Raw genomic sequence first — 26,408 nt, 5'->3', positions numbered from 1 at the left:
TGTCCTTCCAGTGAGCACTCAGGGCTGATTTCCTTCAGAATGGAGAGGTTTGATCTTCTTGCAGTCCATGGGACTCTCAAGAGTCTCCTCCAGCACCATAATTCAAAACCATCCATTCTTCAGCGATCAGCCTTCTTTATGGTCCAGCTCTCACTTCCATACATCACTACTGGGAAAACCATAGCTTGAACTATACGGACCTTTGTCCAGCTCTACAATTCTATGATTCCATCAAAACAAACAAATTTTTTGGGTGGCTGGTTAGCGCGTGGAAAGAAGTCAAGATATCTACAGCAGAAGGGAGTGGGGAAATACATGCATGGGTCCAGGAAAGATGTTGTGATATAGAAATGCCTTCACTTGCTTCAGGTGGTTCTGTATGATCACCTCTGCCAAGGAGGTGCATATAGCCCTGTTAATAAACCCTGCTTGGCAAACCTGTATAAACATCCCTACCTTAAAGGTAAAGGTACCCCTGCCCTTACGGGCCAGTCTTGCCAGACTCTAGGGTTGTGCGCTCATCTCACTCTATAGGCCGGGAGCCAGCGCTGTCCACAGACTCTTCCGGGTCACATGGCCAGCGTGACAAGCTGCATCTGGCGAGCCAGCGCAACACACGGAACGCTGTTTACCTTCCCGCCGGTAAGCGGTCCCTATTTATCTACTTGCACCCAGGGGTGCTTTTGAACTGCTAGGTTGGCAGGCGCTGGGACCGAACGACGGGAGCGCACCCCGCTGCGGGGATTCGAACCGCCGACCATGTGATCGGCAAGTCCTAGGCGCTGAGGTTTTACCCACAGCGCCACCTGCGTCCCTACCTTACAGTCCTGTTAATAACACTGGGTCCCATTACAAGGGTGCATACAGTCTGAATTATATAACCATAGTTCAATGGGCTGCAGCATCCTCTGAGGCAATAGCTTGGGCAGTAGTTTGAAAAAGCTGCTCATGGAGATCCTGGAAGCTTGCTACCAACTGAGCATGAGCCCTGAAAGATGCAGCAGGCTCTAGGGTAAATGCTCAGGGGTCTTCAGAAGCCACTGTGGAAAGTATTTCCTGAAGGTAGGAAGTTTGGAAATCTCTGTGCTCAGGCACACTCCCTCTTCAAACTGGTTGGGTCTCCCTGTCCGCACAGACTGACTCAGTTTAAGAACTGTTGCACAAGTTTGCACACAGAATGCTCCAGGGACAACACCCAGGATTTCCAGGTAGGGCTAAGAGCCTCCCCTGCCTGAAACGTCTGAGAGCTGCTGCCAGTCAGTGTAAGCAGTACTGCGTTAGATGGACCAACAGTCTGCCTTAGTATAAAGGAGCTTTCTATGGTCGGTGTGACCTAGAATGCACCCAACACCGTCCTGTGGCTGCATGTTGTAGGGAAAGATGAGTAGCAGGGCCATAATTATTCTATTACATGTACCCTGCCCATCTGACTGGGGCTGCCCCAGCCACTCTGGGTGGCTTCCAACACATATAAAAGCCTAATAAAACATCAAACACCAAAACTTTCCTAAACTGGGCTGCCTGCAGATGTCTTCTAAAAGTCATTATCTCCTTGACATCTGACCTCCTCTTCCCATATGAACCTACCTGGACCCTGAGATCACCTTCTGAGGCCCTCCTGAGGGTGGCAACATGAGAATGGGGCCTTCTCTGCAGTGGCTCCCCATCTGTGGAATGCTCTCCCCTGGGAAGTTCGCCTGCTGCCAGGCAAAAATGTTCCTTTTTAACCAGGCCTTTGGCTGACCTGATTAACACCCTATACACTTTAAAATGTGGCTCTTTTTGGGAGGGGGGGTATGTTATTGGAGTGATGTTTTTATTGTGATTTTATAGATTATGATCTTTTTTATGATCTGCCCTGAGACCTCTGGGTATGGGGCGGTATATAAATTCAATAAATGAAATGAAATGATGGGAGAGCCAGTGTGGTGTGGTGGTTAAGAGCGGTGGACTCGTAATCTGGTGAACCGGGTTCGATTCCCCGCTCCTCCACATGCAGCTGCTGGTTGACCTTGGGCCAGTCACACTTCTCTGAAGTCTTTCAGCCTCACTCACCTCACAGTGTGTTTGTTGTGGGGGAGGAAGGGAAAGGAGAGTGTTAGCCGCTTTGAGACTCCTTCGGGTAGTGATAAAGCGGGATATCAAATCCAAATCCAAACAGGGCAACTTCACTACTTGCAATGAGGGAAGCGCCAGAAGGCCCTGGGAGCTGGACCTCAGCATCTGGGCTGGATGATGGGGGTGGAGATGCTCCTTTAGGTATACTGGGCTAAGGCTGTTTAGGGCTTTAAAGGTCAGCAGCAACATTTTGAATTGTGCTCGGAAACTTACTGGGAGCTGGCATAGATTTTTTTAGGACCGGTGTTATATGGTCCCATTGGCTGCTCCCAGTCAGCCGTCTAGCTGCCACATTCTGGATTAGTTGCCTTTCATGGGCAGTTTATCACCTATTGATTTTCCCATTGAGGAATACAGGTAAGCATTCTGTGAACCCCAGCACAGTCCAGTGAGAACCACTGCCTTTGCTTCGCATGCGTACTCAGTAGTGCTATGTGAGCTTCCAAGTTTGTCCAGCCAGGCTCATTTGCTGGTGCAGTGGGCCTGCTCCCTCACAATTAGACAGCTAATTAAGAAATAGCAGCGTATTCCCCCCCCCCATTATAAATTGATAGATGCAGGCTGGCACTGTTAACATCGGGGATAAATTGAGCAGCAATGTGCAAAGGATGTTATTGCTATTATAAAAATAAAGATCTGTCTCGCCAACCAATCAATTCAGCAGATATATACCAACAATCAAATTGTTAAAAATTACTTCCATAAATTACCCGGTCTTCCGTCTAATGGAGCCAGAAACAGCTGTGAGACAATTTAGAGCCGATATAACCATAAGCTGGGTGTGCTTCTTCATCCTGAGTTCACCCCTTCTCCTCCTCCTCTTCCTTCCCCTCCAAATCCACTTGCACAGAAGCGGCCTTCTTTGTTTAATGCACCCCAGCGAAAACAGCCTATATTTCACACCGCGGGTTAGCAAAGTAATTTTGGCAGAATTGCTCAAGAATATATGCATTTAATATGGGGAGAATAATTCAATTTCCTTCCTATTATTTCAGCTGTGCGGTTACAACCGCCTTAATTCTTCATTAAACCCTCTGAGCTCATGGGATGTTGCTGTGGTTTATTATCTGCCATCCCTTTTTTTCAAAATGGAAACGGAAAGACACACTAAGGAGCTGTTACAATCATGTATTTTTGAGTCGGATATACTGGCAACTCCAGTTAAATCAGAACTATTTAGTGTTTTGCCGTGGTCCACTGCATGCTCAAGTATCCACATTGCTTCAACCCAATGCCTTGTGCACCCATCATCCACAGTTTGCGTGTTGCAGGCAAATATCTATATATTTATAGCCCCTTCCTTTCTTCCTTTCAGCCATGTTCGTTTGCGAATGCCCAGTGCACTGATAGCAATTGTTTCAACTATCAGAGGCCTTTGTGCAATGGAGCAGCTTCGGTGTCAGAAGTTGCTTGCTTATTGGAAAGCAGGGTGAATAAATACTTTTGTCTCTCTTGCGTAGTCTCTTAGTCCCAAGTTCACAGGTTTCCAAATGAACCAAAATCTTGAGGGCACAATAAGCTGAGAACTTCTGCTGTGCAGGACCGACTGAAATTTAACAGGAGCTTTGCAATAAATGTTCCAACAAGGACCTCAGTCCCTGAATGTGTCTCTGTCTGGAAGGCCAGGCCACAGCCACACACCATACATTTAAAACACTATTATGGCTTGTAGGGACGCATGTGGCGCTGTGGTCTAAACCCCTGAGCCTCTCGGGCTTGCAGATCGGAAGGTCAGCAGTTCAAATCCACACAGCAGGGTGAGCTCCCATTGCTCTATCCCAACTTCTGCCAACCTAGCAGTTCGAAAGCACAGCAGTGCTAGATAAATAGGTACCACTGCGGCGGGAAGGTAAACAGCATTTGTGTGCACTCTGACTTCTGTCATGGTGTCCTGTTGCACCAGAAGTGGTTTAGTCATGCTGGCCACATGACCTGGAAAGCTGTCTGTGGACAAATGCCGGCTCCCTCGGCCTGAAAAGCGAGATGAGTGCAGCAACCCCATAGTCACCTTTGACTGGACTGAACCGTCAGGGGTTCTTTATCTTTAGCTTTTATAGCTTGCTTAGGATTTTGAAGTTAGTGAGGAGACCACTATTTCCCCCCACAGAGCTGCAGTTTCCAGAATTCCTTGAGAAGAAGGATGGATTGTTCAAACCATTGTGTTCTAGGTGGGTGATTTGGAGATGCATTCTGCCAAACAGCAAATCCATTGTCACAGTCCGGTCTACGGGTGATCGAAGTCCCGTTTGCGGACGTTGGGACCGGGAGCAAGATGGCAGGTGGGAGCAGAAACGAGAGTCCAGAAGCCAGGGGTCTGGGGGTCAGGAAGCAGGGAGTCACAAAGTCAAGGGTCCAAGGTTTGAGGAGCAAGGAGTCAAGAAGCCGAGGTCCGAGGATCAGGAAGCAAGAAGCCAAACACAGCAAGGAAGGAATCGTGTTGCTGTGGCAAAAAGCCAAAGGGAAATGCTGACCTGATATCCCTTCCCAGCTCCTGACCCTTGGACGCTTGGCTTCTTGACTCCCAGCTCTCTGACCCTCAGACTCTTGGCTTCCTGACTCCTGGCTTCTGGACTCCCATTCCTGCTCCCACCCCGCCATCTTGCCCCCGGTCCCGATGTCCCCAGCCACGACTTCAATCGCCCGTGAACTGGACTGTGACACTTCCCCACCTGCCTTGCCCCACCCCTTGGCCCTGTGACTCCTCATGAGGGAGCTGTGCCTAGAGGAAGACCTGTGAGGAGAGAGATTTCGTCAGGCAAGGCCTCTTTCCACCTGCCTTGCCCCACCCTCTACTCTCTGATTCTCAATTTGTGTTGTATTATTTTATGTACTGCTGCAGTGCACTGTACTTGGGGCGGCCCTTGAAGACAGGCGGGAAGCTGCAGCTAGTGCAGAATGCAGCTGCCAGGTTGGTAAGTGGGACAAAACGTTTTAATAGCTACCTTTCCACCAGTAAGACAGGAGGGGCGGTAATGGGCATAGCCAGGATTTTTGTTAGGGGGGCAGAACCTTGGATTTGCATTGATTTGATTTTTACTTATTGGGTGGCTGCTGCCCCCCATGCCCCCTTTAACTGCAGATATGGGGGGGGGGAGGCAACAGGAAGGAAACAAGGTCGGAAGGGGGTCACAGTCGGAAAAAGGTTGAGAAACACTGGTCCAATGTGTGCTCCTCTTGCCTGGTTTCTGTTAAAACTCACTCGTCGCTGTCCATGGTCCTGTTTCCTTACCTTGCCCAGAATATGATAAAAGGAATTCTCCTCCTTTTTTCTTTCTTTATTTATGGACATTAGGGTACCACTTTTCTAAAATTACTCTACTCCTGTGCCTTTGGCAGCAGCCCATCACTTGCGCTCCTGGTAGGGTGATGAGGAAAAATCCCCTCATTAGGTGTCTGTATGGTTTAGCTGCTACTAAAGGCACAAGAGGGACATGGGTGGCGCTGTGGGTTAAACCACAGAGCCTAGGGCTTGCCGATCAGAAGGTTGGCGGTTCGAATCCCCACGACTGGGTGAGCTCCCGTTGCTCGGTCCCTGCTCCTGCCAACCTAGCAGTTCGAAAGCACATCAAAGTGCAAGTAGATAAATAGGCGGGAAGGTAAAGGGGGTTTCCGTGCGCTGCTCTGGTTCGCCAGAAGTGGCTTAGTCATGCTGCCCACATGACCCAGAAGCTGTACGCCGGCTCCCTCGGCCAATAAAGCAATATGAGCACCGCAACCCCAAAGTCGGCCACGACTGGACCTAATGGTCAGGACTCCCTTTACTCGTTACCTTTAAAGGCACAAGATCAGGACAGTGAAAATAAGCAGCTCTGGAAACAGGTTGGGGGTCAAGGATTCTCTGTGCACAGAAAGGGAAGGAGCGAAAACCCTCAAAGGAAAAATGGTTGATGATAATCTTGGAAGATGCAGAGATGCCAAAACTGATGTCACCGGTAAGAGACGCAAATTTAGAAGCCTTTAAAGAAACCCTTTCTAGTCTGTTAAAAAAGTTATTTCCCATATGCAAAGAGCACAGCGGGGTTTGAAGTGTAAGAAAATAGCAGAATATATTAAGAAACATGTTGAAGAGGATGAAATTAGATAAGGCGTAACCTTAAAACACAATTGTATGTAATTTGGGTTATAAACATTGATGTTGGGGGAGTGAGAAGGCACCAGTTTTGTTGAATTGGGATATAACTGTTGAGTAACAAATGTAACTTTCAATATGGAAAAAGAATAAAATATTGTTATTAGTTATAAATTTTTATTAGTTTTACATAGAGATTATACACCACAAACATAACTATTCCAAAGAAAAAACAAAAAAGGGAGGGAAGGTTCTCTCAAACCGTCAGACCTCCCTCCCTCCCTCCCTGCGTTCCATTTCTAAATTTTATGCATATTTTACTGTAATCTATCTATTATATATCTATAGTATCCAAAGTTAATGTTACAAGTGTCATTGTATTCCTGCTAATGATTTCAACTGTTAACAGTGGTCTCTCAAATACGTTAAAAAGTTATTCCAGTCTTTCACAAATATTTGGTCTTCCTGGTTTCTGACCTTTCCCGTCAATCTTGCCATTTCAAGCATATTCCATCAGCTTGGTCTGCCGCTTGAAATAAAAAAAAAAGGTCTTTTTTATATATAATAAATGTTCATAAATGTGCTGGCCAGGCCGTACATGGATATGTGGACCACATGTCTGGAGCGGCACAGGAAGACTGCCCTGAAACCATTTTGACTCCCAAACTGACCAAATGTTTTCTCTGCAAGGAGGGAGGGGGTGAGAGAATCTTCCCATTGTCTCAGGAATTGGGTAATCACCATCTCAAAGGAATGGCCAGACTACCAGGAAAGGAAATCAGATAAGGCATTATCAGATAACCTGGCAGACAGGAAAAACAACAACATTCAAATTTCTGTTGTAGACCGCCTTTTCTGTGATGTAGATATGATGTTTGTGGGGGGGTGGTCTTGGGTTACACCCCTTCTGTGATGTATCTATGATGTATGGAGGGGTGGTCTTGAGCTCCAGGGAAGGCAATTTAAAATGTCTATATAAGGGCAGGCACACCTTTGTTCTGGGTCCTCCTCTCCTGCGTGTGAGGGGAGCACCCTGTTGCAACAGTTCAATAAAGATCAGGCTTACGAGCTGCTTTGCTTCTCAATATTCTATGGTTGGCCTCTGTTATCTTCTCCTACCAATGGAGAACCTACAAAGGACTCTATATGGGCTCTTGTGTCCCCCATAAGGGAATAAGGGCAGATTTTGTTTATTACACACTGTTCTCTGCTCGGTACTTTTTCTCCTTTCCCTCTCTGGGCTAAGAGAATCCTTGTTGTTGTCGTTGCAAAAATATTACAGTGGTACCTCGGGTTACATACGCTTCAGGTTACATACGCTTCAGGTTGCAGACTCCGCTAACCCAGAAATAGTGCTTCAGGTTGAGAACTTTGCTTCAGGATGAGAACAGAAATTGTGCTCCAGCTGCGCGGCAGCAGCAGGAGGCCCTATTAGCTAAAGTGGTGCTTCAGGTTAAGAACAGTTTCAGGTTAAGAATGGACCTCCGGAACGAATTAAGTACTTAACCCGAGGTACCACTGTATTATTAAAGGAAATAGGTTTGGGGGGCAATCCTTGCCGAGACCTGTGCATCAAGCCCTGCATTAGCATAATTAACATTGTTGGAACTAGAGTTTGCATGGCCACTTGTCAGGGATTCTTTAGGTGGGATTCTTGCATTGCCGGGGGTTGGACTAGATGACCACTGGGGGCCCCTTCCAACTGTACAATTCTATGATAGTGCATGATAGCTGAAAATATGAGAAGCGACTGAGCATTTACATCCCATTTTCCCCCTCCCTGCCCCCTCGCGCTGCCTTGTTAAATGGTGGTAAAAAATTAAGCAGGCTAGTGGCTGTTCTGCTGCAAAGTTTGTTTATTTTACATGGTGGTTTCTCCTTGAAATAGGGGAAGGGCAAAGTAACCTTTGTGCTTGTGAACAGATCTGCCTGTTGCTGCGATTTCTCCAAGAGGAATTTGTATATTGTTCGGCCGGCAGCGCCCGCCTTTTGATCTTGCAGGAGGTTCAGCTATTAGCCTGCGCGCGCTGGGAAAAATTCCATGTTCTTTTGGATGTTTCCTTTACAGCGGATCTTTAATTAATCTAACACAGATAGGCGTTTGATTCCCCCCCCCCCTTTAATAAAACTCTGTGTTTATTCGCTGCCCATATAATCTTATCAACCTGACCTCCACAGAAAATCAATTCACGCAGCCTGCTTTATTATATTTAAATCTATGTACTGAACTTGATACGGTGCAAAGCAGCCGAGTTCAAAAGCGGGAGAAAAATATTAGCGGGAGACCAGGGGAACGAGAACGACGCTTGGTGCTATTAGAATCGTTTTTCCTCTCCTAATTATATCAGGCTGGAACAAGAATCAGCAGCAGGGGTTTTTATTTTTTGAGCCATAACATTGTTTCATCAAGGCTGGGGCTGATTGTTCTGGTGGCAGCTGGGATTTCCAGCAAGGGGGCAACCTAGGGAAGAACTCTAACTTAAAGAGAGAAAATCTGGTTTGGATGCAGAAGTTTCCTGGTTCGTTCATGAAATATACTCAGAGTCGCAAAGTGATTTCATGCTCTTTATTCAGCTCATAGTGGTGAGGAGGAATGAATGAAAGTCCCCTCAAAGTATCTGCTTTATATACATTATTTACACAATGGGCTGCACATGATTGGCTAATTCTGGAATTCTACTGTAAGCCAATCAGGTTGTGGATTCACTTATATCTGGAGCATGATTGGGTGGTTCCTGCCAACCAATCATACTGCTGCATTGTTCTAGGACCAATCCGACTGCTGCATTCTGAATCCTATTGTTCTAGGACCAATCAGACTGCTGCAATTTGGATCCTATTGTTCTAGGACCAATCAGACTGCTGCAGTTTGGATCCTATTCAACTCAGTACATAACAGTTCACCAGTTAGGACTGGGAATGACCTGTCTGAAACCTCAAAGAGCCACTGCCAGGCTGTGAAGATGATGCTGAGATACATTGACCAAGGGTCAGACTTGGAATAAAGAACCTTCCTGTGTTCCTATATGGAGAAAGCCATTCATCTTGCAGAAACTACAACTTATCCAGAATGTGGCTGCCCGACTGGTGACTGGGAGCAGCCACCAGGACCCATCGTTCTGCCCGGACGCTCAGGTCCATTTCCAAGGGCCTTCTGGCACTTCCCTCACTGCGAGAAGCCAAGTTACAGGGAACCAGGCAGAGGGCCTTCTCGGTGGTGGCACCCACCCTGTGGAACGCCCTCCCATCAGAGGTGAAGGAAATAAACAACTATCTGACTTTTAGAAGACATCTGAAGGCAGCCCTGTCCAGGGAAGTTTTTAATGTATTTTTAATCTTTGTTGGAAGCTGCCCAGAGTGGCTGGGGCAATCCAGCCAGATGGCCAGGGTACAAATAAATAAATTATTATTATTATTATTATTATTATTATTATTATTATTAAATAATAATACTAATAATAACACCAGTCCTGAAAGACCTACATCACCATCATTATTTATTGAATTTACATACCACCCGGAGGTCTCAGGGCGTTTCACAGAACAAAATCGGAACTTAAAATCACAAAGATATAATCAAAATAAAAACAACCCAATAACACCCTCCCCCCACGGAGGATTTCAATCAAATCAACCAAAGGCCTGGTTAAAAAGGAACATTTTTGCCTGGTGCCTAAAGGTCTTTAATGAAGGCACCAGGCGAACTTCCCTGGCGAGGGCATTCCATAACTGGGGAGCCACTGCTGAGCCATATTGGCTCCCACTACGTTACCGAGCACAATTCAGAGTGCTTAAAGCCCTTAAGTGGCCTCGGCCCTGTAGACCTGAAGGAACTGTAGAGTGGGGAGGGTCCAAGCAGGTCATCTAGCCTGACCTCCTGCAACGTGGGAATCTCCCCCCCACCCCATGTAGGGCTCGAACCGCAAACCCTGAGATTAAGAGTCACATGCTCTACTGACTGAGCTATCTCTCATGGTAGGTGAGGCTGAGAGGCAGTGACTGGCCCAAGGTCACCCAGTGAGCTTCATGGCTGAGTGGGCATTCAAACCCTGGTCTCCCCCAGGCCCAACACTCTAACCACTGCACTACATTGGCTCTCTGTGGGGACGCTGCCTGTTAGGATTCCTTCCCCGTGTTGCAGTCATGGTATTCTTTATATCACATAGAACCATAGAATCATAGAATCATAGAGTTGGAAGAGACCACAAGGGCCATCGAGTCCAACCCCCTGCCAAGCAGGAAACACCATCAGAGCACTCCTGACATATGGTTGTCAAGCCTCTACTTAAAGACCTCCAAAGAAGGAGACTCCACCACACTCCTTGGCAGCAAATTCCACTGTCGAACAGCTCTTACTGTCAGGAAGTTCTTCCTAATGTTTAGGTGGAATCTTCTTTCTTGTAGTTTGGATCCATTGCTCCGTGTCCGCTTCTCTGGAGCAGCAGAAAACAACCTTTCTCCCTCCTCTATGTGACATCCTTTTATATATTTGAACATGGCTATCATATCCCCCCTTAACCTCCTCTTCTCCAGGCTAAACATGCCCAGCTCCCTTAGCCGTTCCTCATAAGGCATCATTTCCAGGCCTTTGACCATTTTGGTTGCCCTCCTCTGGACACGTTCCAGTTTGTCAGTGTCCTTCTTGAACTGTGGTGCCCAGAACTGGACACAGTACTCCAGGTGAGGTCTGACCAGAGCAGAATACAGTGGCACTCTTACTTCCCTTGATCTAGATGCTATACTCCTATTGATGCAGCCCAGAATTGCATTGGCTTTTTTAGCTGCCGCGTCACACTGTTGGCTCATGTCAAGTTTGTGGTCAACCAAGACTCCTAGATCCTTTTCACATGTACTGCTCTCAAGCCAGGTGTCACCCATCTTGTATTTGTGCCTCTCATTTTTTTTGCCCAAGTGCAATACTTTACATTTCTCCCTGTTAAAATTCATCTTGTTTGTTTTGGCCCAGTTCTCTAATCTGTCAAGGTCGTTTTGAAGTGTGATCCTGTCCTCTGGGGTGTTAGCCACCCCTCCCAGTTTGGTGTCATCTGCAAATTTGATCAGGATGCCCTTGAGTCCATCATCCAAGTCGTTGATAAAGATGTTGAATAAGACCGGGCCCAAGACAGAACCCTGTGGCACCCCACTAGTCACTCTTCTCCAGGATGAAGAGGAACCATTGATGAGCACCCTTTGGGTCCGGTCAGTCAGCCAGTTACAAATCCACTGAGTGGTAGCATAGTCAAGACCGCATTTTACCAGCTTCTTTACAAGAATATCATGGGACACCTTGTCAAATGCCTTGCTGAAATCAAGGTAGGCTACATCCACTGCGTTCCCTTCATCTACCAGGCTTGTAATTCTGTCAAAAAATGAGATCAGGTTCGTCTGACATGACTTATTTTTCAGAAATCCATGCTGACTATTGGTGATCACAGCATTCCTTTCTAGGTGCTCACAGATTGTTTGCTTAATGATCTGCTCCAGAATCTTCCCTGGTATTGATGTCAGACTGACTGGGCGGTAATTATTTGGGTCCTCTCTTTTCCCCTTTTTGAAAATAGGGACAACATTTGCCCTCCTCCAGTCTGCTGGGACTTCGCCTGTTCTCCAGGAATTCTCAAAGATGATTGCCAGTGGTTCTGAGATCACATCTGCCAGTTCTTTTAATACTCTTGGATGCAGTTCATCTGGCCCTGGAGACTTGAATACATCTAAACTAGCCAAGTATTCTTGTACTATCTCCTTAGTTATTCTGGGCTGTGTTTTCTCTGCTGAATCATTTGCTCCAAATTCTTCAGGTCGGGCATTGTTTTCTTTATCGGAGAAGACTGAGGCAAAGAAGGCATTGAGGAGTTCAGCCCTTTCTGTGTCCCCTGTTTGCATTTCACCATCTTCTCCTCTGAGTGACCCCACTGTTTCTTTGTTCTTCCTTTTGCTACGAACATACCCATAAAAGCCTTTTTTGTTGCTTTTAACCTCTCTAGCAAGCCTGAGTTCATTCTGTGCTTTAGCTTTTCTGACTTTGTGTCTACACGTGCTGGCTATTTGTTTGAATTCCTCTTTGGTGGTTTCCCCCCTTTTCCATTTTTTGTACACATCCTTTTTTAATCTTAACTCAGTTAAAAGTTCTTTAGATAGCCACCCTGGCTTCTTTAGGCACCTTCCATGTTTCCGTCTCATTGGTATTGCCTGAAGTTGTGCTTTTACTATCTCCCTCTTAACAAACTCCCAGCCATCATGAACTCCCTTTCCTTTTAGTATTACTGTCCATGGGATCTCACCCAGCACTTCCCTAAGTTTTATGAAGTTGGCTTTCTTAAAGTCAAGAAATTGAGTCCTAGTATGCTTGGCTGCTCCTTTCCGTTGTATAGTAAACTTCAGAAGAGCATGATCACTTGCGCCTAATGATCCTTCCACTTCTACCCCATTAACCAGGTCATCAACATTGGTTAGGACCAGATCTAAAATGGCTGTTCCTCTTGTTGCTTCTCCCACTTTCTGGACAATGAAGTTGTCTGCAAGGCCAGTGAGGAATCTGTTTGACCTTATGCTCTTGGCTGAGTTTGACATCCAACAAATATCTGGGTAATTGAAGTCCCCCATTACTACTATCTCCCTTCCTTTTGCTTGCTTGGCCATCTGTTCCAGGAAGGCATCATCCATGTCCTCCATTTGGCTTGGGGATCTATAGTAAACTCCCACAATGAGGTCACTGTTATTCTTCTCTCCCTTAATTTTGACCCAAATGCTCTCACTTTGGCTTTGAGGTTCTAAATCTTGTATGACACTGTATGTTTTCATTCCACATTGTGGGAAGTGATGGAGACAGGATGTTTTTATAACAGTGGTATCTCGAGTTACATACGCTTCAGGTTACATACGCTTCGGGTTACAGACTCTGCTAACCCAGAAATAATACCTCAGGATAAGAACTTTGCTTCAGGATGAGAACAGAAATCGTGCTCCGGCAGAGCGGTGGCAGCGGGAGGCCCCATCAGCTAAAGTGGTGCTTCAGGTTAAGAACAGTTTCAGGTTAAGAACGGACCTCCGGAACGAATTAAGTTCTTAACCCGAGGTACCACTGTACTGTGTTTCCAGGATGTAGGACTGAGTCTGAACGCTGACTGCCTATATTCTGCTGGTCCTGAAGTGTGCTGATGCCTCTGAGGCATCAGTCGCTGCGATGTTCGGGCTGGAGAAAGATTTTGAATCTCCTGGCCAGGAGGGAGAGAACATGCTAGTCGGGTATGTGTCTCTGCTGGACTCCTACTCGTGTGTAGGACCTCCTGACACTGCCTTGGGGCTTCCCCCACCTGAGGCGGGGGCCTCTCCCAGGCTAATGGCTGGGCCAGCCCTGGTCCTGTCTGATTCAGGCCTTGGTAGCTGACAGGTTCTGACGGGTATCTGTTTGCAAGGAATAATCCCTGAAAGGCTTTTAGGCTGCAGGAAACCCCAGAAAGAAAAAGGAGTCTTTAAAATTGAGCCGGGTTCAGAAGAGGTAAAAATTAAATATTGCATACTTAGAAGCGCTGACAAACTCATGGTGCCATAAAAGTCAAGGGGAGACAATTGAGACGGAACAAAAATGAGAAGCTGGTGCCTTCTTAATATACGTGGTAATTACAGAGCATTCTTTGCGAAAGTGGTAAGATATGAAAAGCCCAGCATCGTCAAGCTTAATGCAACATTTTTAATTTGAACATATACAGTGTTTGATGCTTAAAAAGTATATATGTATACAGCATTTCTCCTTTTCCTGTCGTATCATTCTTTAAATGTTTAATAGCGTAAATTTATCACTTTAATATGGAATTGTTGGGGCTCGTGGGTGGGGAGGGTGAGGTGATTTGCACAAGGCATGCGAGAGAAAACGGGAGACAGAAACAGTGAAGTGTTGGCAGACGTTTGACGGGGTTTCTGTAGAGACATAGCCTGAGCTGCGAGGACAATTGGATTAGCAGGGAAACCCACCTGTCAGGTAAAAGCTGTTAAAGGGCACAAGGACCCGAATTCATCCTAGGTCATGTGCCAAGACCTTATTTTTTAAGTGTGTAGGGAAGGCCAGGCACGGTAACCACCTTTCAGGTGCATGGAGACACTGAAAAGAATGATGCGAGGTTGTGAAAATTGCTCACGGATAACTCCGTGATGCACGGTATGCTTTCAGATGAGATACGTCTGTGGCGCTGCACAAAGCTTCGGATTGGTTTTGAGTTCACACCAATGTTTTGTGCCTCAAAAATAAAAGGAGCAAACTGAAGCTGCCTTGAATTCGGCTTCGCTGCTTAAAGATGAAAATAGGAATTGCATCACAGAAGTGAGCCGTAAATGCCAGAAGGGACGAAGGTCTGAACACCCACTGTGCTGTAAATCTTGCGTTCTCAGTAGGTACAGTGGTACCTCGGGTTACAGACGCTTCAGGTTACAGACTCCGCTAACCCAGAAATAGTACCTCGGGTTAAGAACTTTGCTTCAGGATGAGAACAGAAATTGTGCGGCGGTGGCAGTGGGAGGCCCCATTAGCTAAAGTGGTACCTCAGCTTAAGAACAGTTTCTGGACCTCCAGAACGAATTAAGTTCTTAACCTGAGGTACCACTGTATGTTTTTGTAAGTCTGTGTAAGTCACTGTACAGTAAGTCCACAGAGCTGTATTGCTGATAGGTAGATACCGAGACCATAGACGTACAATTGGCAGAGAGGGCTCTGTGTGATGTCATTTCCCCTCTTCTCCTGAAAGGAAGCAGCCTATAGCACTTCCTGTTCTTCTCTCTTCCTTTGACCGGCATTGAATGCAGACGTGCCTTCTTGCTCCAGCTTGAGGCACTTGCCTGAAGCTTGTGTAATACTGTATATATAACTATTTTGCCTGCATGGTTTTTACTGCTGCCTTTGCTGCGAACCAATTCATGATCATAAAGTAAGCAAATATTATTTCTGAACTTACTTCCCAAGTTATTGCCCAATTCTTTAAGTGAGGTAAGCTGGACTCCGTAGCTGGACTTGCTCAAAACAAAGGTTTTGCTTTTAATTTTGCTACCAAGGATGGGATGTTGAAACTCCTGGAGAGATATATTGCAATTAATATATCCTCTTCCACCACTTAAAACCCATCCCACACTTTCCCCCCTCTTTTGGGGGGTGCCAGACATTACTGAGTGGCGTCAATGTGGGCAGGGGTGTCATCCTCAAGGCAATGGCAGCTATTTTTGAATGGAATGGAAATTCCAGCACCAGGCCTGGCGCCATTCACAGTGGTGGTGCGGAGAAGCAAAAGGATATGGAGTGTGTGGGATTCTCTGTTGTCGCACCCCAGTCCTGCTCCCTTTAGTCAATATACTGGCACACTGAGAGTGTTATGTTGGCGTTTTGCTTGTGGTGCCGTCGTAGCTGGTGTTGCCCCAAAGGACCGGCGCTGCTGTAGATTCCTAAAGCCCCCTTAGCCAGAATAAGTCCCATATAGGATTGCTCCCACAGTTAAATAAATACCGTAATTGCATGCTGGAGAGGGAAGCAAAAATGCATGCCTGTGTGTGTGTGTCTGTGTGTCTCTGTGTGTGTGTGTAATTTAAAAAAGAAACTTCTGTTTCCCTCCTCCCTCTTATGGGCACATGGAATTAAACACATGCCTGTCACTTAGATTTTAGCAGTGAGCGGCACAGAATAGCTGCTAGCCCTGGAGAACAATCATCTCTCGTGATAAAGACCCTGCAAACTATAATTTGGCTGCCAAAGTCATAATCAGGTGTTGGCTTAATTAAAACCCCTTGAAGTGATGTGTAAGAAAAGAGAGGGGGGGGGAGGGCAGAAACACAAACATTTCTTTTTAAAAATAAAAATAAAAAGCACCTCCCATCTGCGATTACCTCCAACTCTCCACTGAGCGTTCCATGTGGAATACAAATCAGTTTGCCACAGTGACGCATGTTTGCTGCTTTCTCGCTGTCGGAAAACACTGATCCAAAGGCGGCGGCTGCTGCTGCTGCTGCTAAGAATCTGTACGTAAGTCGAGGTCTCGAAGTTTGTGCCCCTGTTAGATCTCTATGGGCCCCTTAGCTATTGTATTGATTGATTGATGTGGCATCAAAACCCCCAGCAGCTGAAAAGCTAGGTGGAACTCACTCTTCTTGCACTTTCCAGACTGGCTGGCATGCAAAGATAATGTACTTGGAGGTGGCAGGTCTTGACCGCACCCTCTGATACCTCTTCATGCTCTTGCTTCCATGGGAGGAGACTGGACAGCTAAAACTGGGCTGTAATGCCCCATAACTGATTTTCAAAGCGAGATGCTACACCTGCAAGCTCTGCCTTCTACTACTTCTGCTATGAATGCAGAAGGTCTCAGGTTCAACCCCTAGCATCTCAGGTACGGCTCAGAGAACATCTGTCAGGAGTGCGTGCAGGAGCCAGGCCCTGTGACCAGTAGGACTTTGCAGGACTGGGGCCTTCCTAAGTTTGTTCTGGAGAGGCAAGGCGTGGCTGCACAGGTGAGGCCGATTGGTAACTCACAGCACCTGGTGGCAAGAGCCGGGAAGGGATATAAGGTCAGCATTTCCCTTTGGCTCTTTGCCACAGCAACACGTTCCCTGCCTTGCTGTGTTTGGCTCCTTGACCCCTTGCTTCTTGATCTTCGGACCCTTGACTTCATGACTCCTTGCTTCTTGATCCTCGGACCCTTGACTTCGTGACTCCTTGCTTCTTGATCCTCGGACCCTTGACTTCATGACCCCTTGCTTCTTGATCCTCGGACCCCTGACTTCGTGACTCCTTGCTTCTTGATCCTCGGACCCCTGACTTTGTGACTCCTTGCTTCCTGATCCTCGGACTTCTGGCTTCTGGCCTCTCTTTCCTGCTCCCACCTCACCATCTTGCCCACCATCCCGACATCCTCAGCAGGGACTTTGATCGCCCGTGACAACATCCTGTCTGAAATCCTGAAGAGCAGCTGTCAGTTAGTGTAGACAATACTGAGCTACATGGATCAATGGTCTGACTCCATACAAAACAGCCTTCTGCATTCCTAGGATCACGCCACCTGGAAATTCTTTGCTGTTAAGGAGTTGCTCCATACTGTGGCCCTGGTGTCTTGCTTCCTGGTCGTTTATTACTCGGGAAGTGCTTTATAGAGTTTGGAAATGGTGTCGTTCAAAACCACCGACTCCTTGTCTCTTAGTTCCGGTGTGCTCAGAATATAGCTACGAAAGAAGCAGTTGATTCAAACCGATACTTTCCCATTGCAGAGACTGTCATAAGCAAATGTGGCCAGTTTCTCTCTCCTGTTGGGAACAAGGGCTCCAGGCACCGGCCGTTGCGTTTCATTATTAGGAATTATTAATAGCAATATATCTAATCGTGGCACGCTGAAGAAGACAGTTAGTAATTGCAATTCCACTGGCTAAAATTACGAGCGTTTCAGCACACCATCTGCTGATGGCTACCTCAAAAGTATTAAAATAGAAGCAGAATTTACATAACGTCTGGCTGTGGAGTCTCTGCAGACCTGCGTGATGGAGGAGATCTCTCTGGGCATCCATTACACAAAGGAGGATAAAATAATGGCGTCTTACGGCACCTGTGAGCCTCCCCGATGTAGACTCTTCCTGGTCATGAAATACTAGAATCCGCATTGCTTCTGAGTCAGCGTGAATCCATGAGCTTTAGCAGATGGGAACAGTATACCTGAAGGAGCGTCTCCACCCCCATCGTTCTGCCCGGACGCTGAGGTCCAGCGCCGAGGGCCTTCTGGCGGTTCCCTCATTGCGAGAAGCAAAGCTACAGGGAACCAGGCAGAGGGCCTTCTCAGTAGTGGCGCCCACCCTGTGGAACACCCTTCCAGCAGATGTCAAAGCAATAAACAACTACCTGACATTCAGAAGGCATCTTAAGGCAGCCCTGTTCAGGGAAGTTTTTAACGTGTGATATTTTACTGTATTTTTGGTTTCTATGGAAGCCGCCCAGAGTGGCTGGGGAGGCCCAGCCAGATGGGCGGGGTATAAATAAATTATTATTATTATTATTATTATTATTATTATTATTCCTCCCTGGACAGTTTGCAGGCTGAAGAGGGTCAGGGCCACTTGAATAGGTGGACATTGGTGAAAATCAGGCAGGCAGTTGGGAGCAGGTAGGGAGGTAGTCTTCCCATAACTTGGGCCCATGGGGAAAGGCAAGTGGCCAGGTAAAAATCAGGGGCATGTTCCAAAGCACGACATTTGACTTAGTGTTCTGTGCCCAATGATGCCTCCTTTTGCTCAATTGTCTTAGCTATGTCCAGAAATGGATTGCTGCCTTCGCTGTACTGTAGCAGTGGCTCCACATTGCAAAACAGAACACAGGAAGTTGCCTTGCACCCAGTCAGATGCTGGGGTCCATCTAGCGGAGGCTATATCTACACAGCTATAAAAAAACGCTCTGCAAAAAAAAACAACCTGTTGTAAAGTTCACAATTGAAATATCATTGAGTTGCGATTTCAGCTCTGCAGCGCCACCTGGTGTCAGTGTCATAACGCTTTTGTAACGCTGTATTCTGACTAATGTAGCTGAGTCCTTCATGTTGCCTGCACTAACCAGTGGTGGCATTAGGGGGATTCCTAATCCTGCCTGGGACCTTCTGCATGCAAATTACCTCGGAAGCTCAGCAGAATGGCCTTAGTTTGCCATCACTGTCGCGCTGCAACCTCTAAACTTTCCTCCTATTTCCCATTTTGCCTGCAAGCCGCATACTGGCGCCTCACTGTCCATTTGCTTGCTGTTTGTATGTTTTTTCTGCTGGCAAGAGTGTGGAAGAAAAAGAGGTGCCATCTGCTCCGCATTTTGCATGATCTGCTGTCACTGTCACGCAAGCTTCATATTCTGAAATCGCATTAACCTGTTGTTTATTTACCAAAGTGCCGGATCAAAGAGACTTAACAATTCTTCTGCAGAAAAGAGATAGCAATCGCCATGCTAGTCCCTTGCCGAGTAAATAACCTGTGCTAGTCACATGCAATTAATCAATTTGCTGTTTCACAGGGGAATTGGCAAACCCTGAGCTTCCCGTAGGCAAGGAGCAAGGAGCCGACCGGCTGGTTTCTGTTCACGCAAGCAGTTAACCGAACTCCTTGCTTTCCCCGGCAGTGGAAGCCGATGAAACTGCTGGAATTACACCTGGAGCAGCAAAGACTCCGTCAGCACAAACGTGAGAAGCCCAGTGGGTCAAAAAAGAGCCGTGCAGAGAAGTTTGCTCCTGGAATTGAGAAGAACTGTGCAGTGAATATAATATCCCATAATAGCTGCGCTTCAGCATCTGGTCTGCTATTCTTCAGCACAAATCCACTGGCATAATTCAAGACCCTGGAATAAACCGATAATGTTCTTAAACAGCTCGGCTTACCTTTGAAACCTCCTCTCCTATGCTGGGAAACCGTTTTTGTTTTTTGCAGCTCATGGAGACTTTATTTCCTGGGCAACAGGATTGCCTTCAGAAGGCTTGGGGGTTGGATAACGCCATAACCTCCAACATTTCTCTGATGAGAATAGGGACGTCCTAAGGAAAAGCTAGACAGCATCTTAAAAAGCAGAGACATCACCTTACCAAAAAAGGTCCCTATAGTTAAAGCTATGGTTTTCCCAGTAGTGATGTATGGAAGTGAGAGCTGGACCATAAAGAAGGCTGATCGCCAAAGAATGGATGCTTTTGAATTCTGGTGCTGGAGGAGACTCTTGAGAGTCCCATGGATTGCAAGAAGATCAAACCTCCCCATTCTGAAGGAAATCAGCCCTGAGTGCTCACTGGAAGGACAGACTCTGAAGCTGAGGCTCCAAGACTTTTGCCTCCTCATGAGAAGAGAAGATTCCCTGGAAAAGACCCTGATGTTGGGAAAGATGGAGGGCACAAGGAGAAGGGGACGACAGAGGACGAGATGGTGGGACAGGGTTCTCGAAGCTACCAGCATGAGTTTGACCAAACTGCGGGAGGCAGTGGAAGACAGGAGTGCCTGGCGTGCTCTGGTCCAGGGGGTCACGAAGAGTCGGACACGACTAAACGACTAAACAACAATAAAGGAAAAGTGGAACATTCCGGGATCAAATGAGAAACTGGGATGGCTTCTCTAAATCAGGGGTGTCCCAGGAAAATAGGGACACTGAAAAACTCACAGGAACAGTCCTCTCCCTACCCCCCATTTGTGCAGTAGGCTGTTTTTCTATACTGTACACACCCATCTCTAAACTCCACCCAGGGAAGCAGCAGTTATCATGTGAGTCCAGGGATGTCTATGAGGCAGAGCTATGGAGGAGTTTGGCTGGCGGTGGGCGGCAGTGGAAGTTTGAGAGCTAGAGAGAAAGGCCTTGAAATATGCTCATGCTCTTTATTCAGCGCTCAGTAGTGAGGAATGGAAGTTCCCCCAGAATGTCTGCTTTATATGCATTATTTAGACAATGGGCCCCATGTGATTGGCTAGTTCCAGGATTCACCTGTAAGCCAATCAGGTTGCGGATTCACTTCCACCTGGAGCTGGATTGGGTGGTTTCTGTGGACCAACCAGACTGCTGTATTCTGGACCCTATCGTCCTAGGACCAATCAGACAGCTGCCTTTTGGATCCTATTCAGCTCAGTACATAACAGGCCTGGAGGACTATATTTGGCTCCCAGGACCGAGATTCCCCACCCCATTGTAAGACTTTGCAGGGTAAGTCTTGTGCACTGTCGCATTCAAGTGCAAGGGGAGACATGTAGCTTAAAAAATAAAAATGGCCAAAGCAGTAGGCTGTCTCCCATGCCACCACCCCTCTTTAGCCCGGCATCGCCCTATCATTTCGTGAATTATTCCCCCTCTGTTTTGTGGGCTTTTCTTTTTCAAACGCCTCTCCCCTTTCCCTCTCCAGAAATCACATCTCAATTTCTGTGTGTGTGTGTGTGTGAGAGAGAACAAATTACCATTCCCAGCCCATTACGCAGAGGCAAGATATCACGCTACTTGGACCAGGGAGGGAGCGTTGTGCTGAAATCTGTTTTTTAATCACTGAGAAAGGCCCTTCTCTCTTTCTCTCTCTCTCTCCCACTCCCAGACAAGACTGAACGGCCTGATCAAAAGCATCTTTTTGGGGAGAGCATCCTTGCAGCTCCAGCTGGGGTGGAGAGACTAATCACGGCTGGTGCTGCCAGCGCTTGATGCTCTCTGCAGGAGGCCCTCAAATGTGTCTGAGATGATTCTACAGCTTGGTCATGTTCCACCCCCCCCCCCTGATGAATAACTCTGCGGGGAGCAGGAGGCCTGTTGAAGGTCATGAAACATTTCTGCTGACATTGATGTTAAATGCTAAATTCCCTCTTGCTTTGTACTCTGAAGTGGCAGGTCGGGCTCGCTGCTCTCCTTTGCCAGGCATCTATTTACTAAGCTGGCTGTGGTGCAGGGAGGGGCCCCGTCCACAGCCGGGCTGCCCCAGTCTCCAGTCTCCGCTGGGGAGATGAGTCCAGGGCGGTTTCTGGTCGCAAGCCGCCTCTGAGGTTCTGCTTGGCAATACTGGATCCTGCACTTAACTTTCCCAGAATTTGGCTATTTATGAAAGCCAGCATTTCAAAAGCAGCAACAAGCTTTTAACTCTAAAAAACGCATAAGGTGATGTCTTAATTCAGAGCCAGGACAGTGCTGTAGTAGTGCCTGGGGGAGCCAATGTGTTCTTTTCCAGATGTTGTTGGACTACAAAGCCCATCATCCTTGACCACTGGAGGGCACCGTGCTACCTAACCCTGGACCACATTGTAATCTAATATCCATGTCTAGCGGAGGCAGTGGGAAATTTCAAATAATTGTAGATATTCAAAATTCCTAGTTCAGTTTTTAGCTTTTTGCATCGCATTTCAGCCTAAGCCTTTGAAATTTGAGTTATTTGGATTCTTTGCCTTTCCTTGCATCTTTTGATTTGTGGAAGACATCAAATATTTGTAAAGTTTCGTATGTCAACTGTCAGATACAAAATAGCACTGCATGCCAGCTATCAAGTACTGTACGACCGAATTCTAAATACCATTGCATGCCAACAGCCACATGCGAAATACCATTGCATGCCAGATATCAACAATTGTGAAATTCAAAATACCACTGTATGCCAACTATTAAATACTGTTGATAGAAAATACTGTTACGTGCCAGTGATCAAATACTGTTTAAGTCTAACAATTTGCAGAGGAATAGCTCTTTTTTTTTGCAGCATAAACAACAGAGTCCTGTAGCACCTCAAAGACTACAGAATTTATTATGGCATGAGTTTTCAATCAACACTTCACACACCTGACAAAATGGACTATAGTCCAAGAAACCTTGTGCTGTTGTACTTTTCTTGGTGTTTAAGGGTGGTAGACTCGTAATCTGGTCAACCGGGTTCACTTCCCTGCTCCTCCACATGCAGCTGCTGGGTGACCTTGGGCCAGTCACACTTCTCTGAAGTCTCTCAGCCTCACTCAGCTCATAGAGTGTTTGTTGTGGGGGAGGAAGGGAAAGGAAAATGTTAGCCACTTTGAGACTCCTTAGGGTACTGATAAAGCGGGATATCAAATCCAAACTCTTCTTCTTCTTCTTCTTCTTCTTCTTCTTCTCCTTCTTCTTCCCATTTTTAAGTTTTGAATAGAGTAGTTGCTTTGGAAGATGATAACCAGGCATCCGCACAACATGACCAGTCCAATGAAGTTGATGTCGAAGAATCATCTCTTTGACACTGGTGATCTTTGCTTCTTCTAGTATGCTGGTAATAGTTCGCCTGTTTTCCCAAGTGATGTGTAAAAATTTTCGGAGACACTGTTGATGGAATCTTTTGAGGAGTTGATGATGGCGTTTATAAGTGGTCCATGTTTCCAAGCATACAGTAAGGTTGGTAGTACGATAGCTTTGTAAACAAGCATTTTGGTTTCCCTGCGAATGTCCCAGTCCTCAAACAAGGGTGGTCTAGGGCAAAGGGGTCCAGTGAATGCCCCCTGACTAAAAGTTCCAGAGGCCTTCACTTTTGATCTCCAAACCACAGAACCAATTGGAACACACAGATATCTACAGAAAACCAGTGTATATTACAGCAGAATTGCCTATTAGGCCCCCTGGGCTTTTTCATAATGGGGTCTGGGTGCTTCCTCACTAGAGCAATAAGCAAATAAGTCAGACAGGCCTTGCTTTGATGTTTGGGCAGTGCCCCTGCCACTTCTAGTCCATCTTTCTCCACTCAGCCTGGACTGGAAAACTTCCAAGTCAAAGTGGGATTGAGGAAAGTAGGTCTTGGGGCTACTACCACTGGAGATGATGGAAGCTGTCCAGTGCAATGGGATTTGTGGTCGATTTCTTTAATACCCACAGCATTGTGATAACTTGGTCATGGCAGCGGCTGCTGGAGAACACACAAAAGGGTGAAATTAATTATTTTTGTTTTGAATCTTATTGTGGTATTATCTTCCTCAGTGGGTTGTACAAATCACTGTTCTGATTAACACTTTTGTAGGGCAAGGGCACCGGAGATGAGTTTATGGAACCAAGTTCCCTAAAACGGTTTGGGAACTACTCTGCTAATGGGACAATTGTGTTGGATGCTGCTCAGTGTGTTAGAATACTGTTTTAAGACAACACTGCCACGTTTTAGAGGGGTAGCCATTTTAGGTGGTTGCAATGAAACACCGAAGAGTGAAGTGGCACCTTCATGAATAATAATGATAACAAAATGATGGCATGAAGATTTTGAGGACCATAGGACAGTTATTAGCACAAGAGCCTGTGTCCTCAGCTTCTAAACACAATTGGATACTAAAATGTCACTGCGCACGACACAAGGTATTAAATACTTTTGGAAGTTCCATTCCATTCCGCGTCGTGTCAAGTGTGTGTGTTTGTGTGTGTTCATATTCTTCCGGTGATTTTCTAGATTGCCAAGGAACCCCCCAAAGTAATAAACGATTGTGTTTTTACACTGTTGTAGCCTGCCCTGGGACTTTCTGGTAAATGGCAGGTAAGAATTCTAATAAAGGTCCAATTAGCCGAGGCCACTCAGCATTTAAACTGGCAGCTGGAGAGAAATAACTTTCTACAATAGGTTCCCGATATTGTTTGGTGGGATGAGGCTTTGCGATCTCGAGGCATGGGATTATAATTGAAAAGCAAACTTGAGCTTACCTGAGGAAAACATCAAAATATAGGCACAGCGGTAGTTGCCTTACAGCCTTACAGGTGGGTCTAATTGTCCCATTTCATCCAGGAATGTCTGCCTTCAGAGGTAGACCCTTCCCAGGGTCTCAGAAAACAAGTCTTTCTGTTCAGCTGCTGCTTGGTTGTTGTTTTTTTACTGGAGATTGAACCCTAAAAAAACCCAAACCAAAAACCACCACTTTCCTAATGAGGTGAGCTGGAATTTCTCCAGAAACTGGCTGGTTGTTTTGATGGCTTTCAGTGTGTGTGGAATCCTCTTTGGTCTTTGGCTATGACTTTTCTCTTCAAGAGGCTTAATTTGAACCTTAAATTACCACCCCCTCCTTGGTGTTTTCAATACATAAACCAACTGCTCTTTTGACGAACTGTTTCCACATAGCCTTTAAATCCCAACGAGGTTCATCGCAGGGGGAAATGGCCTCGTACTCAATCAAAAGTTGGTTTCTGTTTGTGGCAAATGAGGGAGACACAATGCCACAATCCACTGCTAATACGTTTCCCCCCTCGAGCTCCTGTTGAACCTTATCTTCTCCACCTGGTGCCTCGGTGCTTAACATCATGGCATGCCTGCTTTTCTGCTTCATGCATCAATTTGCTTCGGATGCCAAGAAGAGACTCCCTTGCGTTTATGCTGACGGCAGGTCTCTCTGTAATACTGGGGCTACGTGTGTGCAGGCTGGGTGGGAATTGTTTTGCAATTCAGTCGTGCCAAGGCTTGGTTGCTTGCTTCCTTCCTTCCTTGCAATGCGTGGTTATTCAATGTGCTGTTACTTCATGCCCATACTTCCATTTTTTGCCCTTGTCAATATGCCCTCAGCCTTGTTCCTGCACAGAACAGGGAACGCAGTGTATCTGTTGGGGTGGTAGCTTAGTGTAATGTGCTTTTGGCTGCCCAACCTTATCAGGAGGCACCTGGATACATCTGTCATGAGCTGAAGCTGCTAAGTTTCCGAGCACAATTCAGTGTTGCGTGGCGAGTTCCCACCCCCCACCAGGATAAATAAAGGCCACAGCTTTATTGAATTCAGGAATGAGAGGCATTGGCTTAGGCATTGGTCCTACCGACTATCCGGCTCCAGCCCATTTGCTGGAGACACGGGGAAGGGTTAACACCATAGTGGGGGAGTCTCCTGCCGAGGCACGTCAGCTAGGAGCTCCCCCGGTCACCGCTCTGGGGCGTGCCTTCGGCCCACACCTCCATAGGCTTCGGACAGGGCCACGCCCCCCGGAATCCTTTAACGGACCACCCTTCGTTCACTGGGGGGAGGTGATGGCGTTCCTCCCCCCCCCCACATCCTCTGAACCCCTTCTTACCAATGCCTACCGCCAATGCCGAGAAGTTGTGACGAGTTGCTACGAGGTAGGCGAAAAACCAAAAGGCTGGAAATCGCCAATTGGGAAAAATTCCTACCATGCCCCTTGCAGCGACAGACCGAGGTCCATAGCAAAGTCAGAGACCTACCTAACACCTACCTAAAGGGAGGGAGGGCGGGCAAACGTGGGGTCCCAGCCGGCGAAAGGAGGGCGAGCCTCCTCGTGCTGGCACTAAATAGGGGCAAGCCCCCGGGATTCCTGGGGATTCCCATTCCTATTCTCGCAGGGGCTAAACCAGCCCCCGCTCATGTGGGGTGGGCGTGACGCCCGCAACCCCACCTCCTGGGGCAAGCTGGAAGTGGCTTTGGTGCTGACCTTTAAAGCCCTAACAGTGAATCCTGTTAAGTTCAGCTTATATAGGATTGCTATTTCAGAGCTTGTCAGTGTGGCCTAGTGGTTGGATTGCTGGACTGGGACCTAGGAGAATAGGGTTAAAATCCCCACTCCGCCACTAAGTTAACTGGGTGACCTTGGGTTTAGTCACTCTCTCTCTCTGCCTAACCTACCTCACAAGGTTATTGGGAGGGTGGCATGAAGAGGAGGAGGGGCCATGTAGGCATCCTGAGATCCCTGGAGGAAGGATGGGATGTAAATGTAGTACAGTGGTAAAGGTAAAGGTACCCCTTCCCGTACGGGCCAGTCGTGTCCGACTCTAGGGTTGTGCGCCCATCTCACTTAAGAGGCCGA

General features: G+C 46.9%; 1 long non-coding RNA gene across 1 annotated transcript in view; it reads left to right on the top strand.

Annotated features, from left to right (window-relative positions):
* The window catches only part of LOC310659323, a 94,723-nt gene extending 68,982 nt beyond the window's left edge, over positions 1-25,741 (top strand). The window contains exon 2 of the long non-coding RNA XR_014502758.1: positions 25,354-25,741. This is a non-coding gene — a long non-coding RNA (uncharacterized lncRNA). The remainder of the gene's footprint in view (positions 1-25,353) is intronic.
* Positions 25,742-26,408: the final 667 nt, after the last annotated feature.

This window comes from Podarcis tiliguerta, assembly GCF_965153285.1.
Source record: "Podarcis tiliguerta genome assembly, chromosome: 10".
NCBI lineage: Eukaryota > Metazoa > Chordata > Lepidosauria > Squamata > Lacertidae > Podarcis > Podarcis tiliguerta.
The sequence above is the reverse complement of the archived record's forward strand: the minus strand, read 5'-3'. Positions and strand labels throughout refer to the sequence as shown.